The sequence below is a fragment of the Sminthopsis crassicaudata genome, chromosome 2 (assembly GCF_048593235.1).
Source record: "Sminthopsis crassicaudata isolate SCR6 chromosome 2, ASM4859323v1, whole genome shotgun sequence".
Lineage (NCBI taxonomy): Eukaryota > Metazoa > Chordata > Mammalia > Dasyuromorphia > Dasyuridae > Sminthopsis > Sminthopsis crassicaudata.
Window position 1 is genome coordinate 648,480,159 of NC_133618.1, and position 3,922 is coordinate 648,484,080.

Sequence of the window (3,922 nt, forward strand, 5' to 3'; positions counted from 1 at the left end):
CAGAAAAAGGAGTGGTAGCAACTTTCCAGAAAGAAAGGTCTGGATGAGTCAGACACTGTCACCATCATTGGGAAGGAAGAAGAATAGTTCCGTGAATTATTCCCTGCTTTTAACCAACTAGAACTGTGAGGTCACACACACAGCCAATCAGCGAGAGAGTCACCCATTACAAAGCTATCTCAAAATGGACAGGATCCCACCTACAAGGCAGTCCTAATATTCACAGAAATTACTTCTGGGCCTCAATCTCCTGATGCACTATGTCCGCCCATTTAAAGGGCCCTTACACACGCCTACTTTCCTAAGAACTCAGATAAAAAGCATTACTCTTTCTCTGGAATAGGAACTTTCTCCATTCTAAAGCAGGAAATGCAAATCCCTAAAAGCAAGAATTGGTTTAAGATTTGTGGGTTTTTCAAGGAGGATGCTATCTATCCTTAAGGTTGAAGGCCTTATCTTATTCTGGACAATAAATGCATAGCTCAAGGAGCTTCAAAAAAATGACTCTTCAAAATATTTCTTTTGCACTAAGGACTGAAGGTGTTGTGGTGGCGCTCCAGATGAAATTTCTTCAATCAGGAGAGAAAAAGTGACCACCAAGGAATTCATACCATTGAATGCTTCCTACCAATTTGGAGCAGTTTGTGTACTGCTACATACCACTGCGAGGAAAGCAAACTACAGAAAATGAAAAGTAGCATAGCCTAGATAAAATGTAATTCTGGTCATGAAAAAAGAGAGCTTTTTCAGGAGTTCTTCTCTACAAGAGACTTATGAAGAATGGGAGAGATTTTCTCGAGACAGCGATTACGAAAGCTCAGATCAAGAATATTCAGGACAAGCACATACAAATGAAAGGACCATTGTATGTCCGAGGAGGGATACAGAAAACTGAAAAGTGCGCCAGAGATTTTGATCCAAAAAGGAATAGGAAAATCTGCTTCATTGGGCAAATTTGTATGGAAAGAGTTCTGACAACTCAGAGTTCTCGTGCGCAGAACTAGCCTCCATCAAAGAAGAAAGGCGCCATGGATCCGCCCTTCCCATGCACACATGGCGCCTATATTCCTCCAGCAGAGTTCCAGTTGATGCAGGAGCGGATTTCAGATCTAAACGTCTTGGTGGCCCAAAGGATGAGAGGGGAAGCCTTAAAGAAGTCCATCTTATCGATAAAGTGAGCTTTTCCAACATCGGCATGATCGCTCAGGAACTCCTCCACAAAGATATCATCAGGGGAAGGGGACCACTGTGTCGCTCCGTGTTTCGAGCGCTAAGGGCACGTCCAGTCTTTTCCCAGGTTTATGCGGTTCTTGTAGCCCATTATCAATTCCAAGTTCCCCAACACTGGAGAACTTATCTTCAAGAAGATTGTTCTCATTTTTCGGAAGGGCTATGGAAGAGATAAGCAAGCTTGTCTAACAGCTTCTAGATTTGCTAGCCAGAATGTGGCCCATAAAATGTTCTGTTTAGAGATGCTCGCCTTACTTCCTTAAAGACCAAAAGATGATGGTGTTGAAATAGAATTAACGCAATCTTTCAATGTCTTAGAATTCTTGTCCATGAATCCTAAATTGAGAAATGAGTTCAGAAATGACGGAAATGATGTTTGTAGTCCGCAAGGCTGGGTTCAAGGATCATCCGGTTATTTTGGAAGGACTTTATCTGGTAGAGCAAGAAGATCAGTTGACTCATCTTCTTCCACTGGAAGATGATTATAATCCCAAGGATGCACTCAATGTCTTCAAGTTGGATCCAAACTTTATCGAAAATGAATTGAAATATGCAGGTAACAGGAAAGAAATTCTTGATGAAGAAAATCAAGATGCTACAAGTAATGAAGAAGATGAGGATGAAGAGGAAGACGGGCAAGAAGAGGAAGAAGGACAGAGGGTTTCTATCCATGACAAAACAGAAATCAATCAGGTGTCATTTAGTTGCATAGTTTATCTTGCCATTTGGTCAAGATTAGATTTTGAAGAATGCATTCACAAACAGTACCCAATCACAAAAGAACTTTGCAACAGGATACTCGACTGCTGAGCCCAACAGAGGATGTATGAGAAATTTTTTGGCTTGTTGGCAGGACGTTTCTGCAGACTGAAAAAGGAGTGCTTAGAATTCTTTGAAACTATTTTCTTTTCCTTTTTTTTTTTTTTTTAATAATTAAAGCTTTTTTGTTTTCCAAAATTATGCACAGATAATTTGACCACATTGACCCTTGCATAGTCTTGTGTTTCATATTTTCTTCTCCTTCCCCCATCCCCTCCCCTAGATGGCAAGCAATTCAATATGTGTTAAACCTGTTAAAATATGTGCAAAATCCAATATGTGTAAACATATTTATACAATTCTCTTGCTGCCCAAGAGAAATCAGATAAAAAAAGAAAGTAAATGAGTAAGAAAACAAAATGCAAGTCAATAACAACAACAACAACAACAACAACAACAAAGAGTAAGAATGTTATGCTGTGATCCACATTCACTTCCTATAGTCCCCTCTCTGGGTGTAGCTTGCTCTAATTATCACACGATCGTTGGAACTGGCATCAATCATCTCATTGTTGGAAAGAGTCACATTCATCAGAATTGATCATCCTATAATATTGATGTGGCTGTATGGAATGATCCTTTGAGACTATTTTCAAGGAATATTATGATACCATAAATCACTTGAAAACCAACAAATTGAGAAATGTTGCCAAGATGTTTGCTCATCTCTTCTACACTGACTCACTTCCATGGAGTGCTCTTGAATGTGTAACACTGAGTGAAGAAACTACTACATCTTCCAGCAGAATTTTTGTCAAAATATTTTCCCAAAAACTTTGTGAATGCATGGGAGTTTCTCGAATGAATGCGACACTGAAGGATGAAACATTGCAGCCATTCTTGGAGGGATTATTGCCCCAAGATCATCCAAGAAATAATTGGTTTGTCATCAACTTCTTTGTTTGCATAGGTCTTGGAGGTTTGATGGATGAATTACAACAATATTTTTAAAATGTCCTCAAGATCTTCAGGGCAAAGAAACAGCATGCTGAATCAGTCAGATTCCTTCTCTTTTCCCTCTTGTCTTTGGACTTTGGCTCCTCAAGCTCTGATTCTGATGCCAGTGATAATAGGCCAGACTCTTGCAGGGCCCTTGAGACCTAATCCATGAGTGGCTACAGCTCTGACTCAGATAAAGAGAATGAAAAAAGCACAAAGAATAAAAACAAGTAAACACACAGAGAAACAGACAGAGCAGTTTTTTTTAAAAAAGAAAAGAACCTGATGGAAAATAAAATGAGGGTTGGGGGGAAGAAGATAGCAAGAGACCAGAACTGAAGGAGCCAGATCCAGGAAAAAAAAAATGCACACTGAAATTGAAGAGATTTTAAATAGGAAGAGAACTCAACAAAGAGAGCCCTCATACAGATATTGCTACAGAATGAAACCATTAAAAGGTATGAATCACAAAAGAAATTTGGTGGTACAAGATTCAAGGAGAAATCACAACCCAAGAAAAGGGAACCTCTCCAGCAAGACCAAAATAATGCTGAAAAACCTGATATTCAGATTGAAATAAATTGCTAAACTTTATTTCAAAAAAAGAAAATTTTGTATTAAGTATTGATATGTACGATAAATTTTAAGAGGTTTTCTGTTATGGACCAGAACTCTGAAACAAATGATTCTTACAAGGTACTAAGTCAGTGGAATTGATAGAGACAATAGTTAATGGGTTAGTATGATTGATTTAATCCTACAAGAAGATATTATGGGCCGGAATTTGAAACAAGTATTAAGTGGAATTGAGGAGACAATGATTAAATCTAGTTTAGCACTGATTTAATCCTACAACAAATAATGGTTTCCTAGTGATATAATGATTGGTTTGTACTCAGTGTACAGTATATAAGCAAGAAGCTCTCAGGGACAA

At 38.5% G+C, this 3,922-nt stretch overlaps 1 pseudogene; it reads left to right on the plus strand.

The window, feature by feature from the left end:
• The first annotated feature begins 687 nt into the window (after window positions 1–687).
• Window positions 688–3,222, plus strand: LOC141553023 (pre-mRNA-splicing factor CWC22 homolog pseudogene; annotated as a pseudogene).
• Window positions 3,223–3,922: the final 700 nt, after the last annotated feature.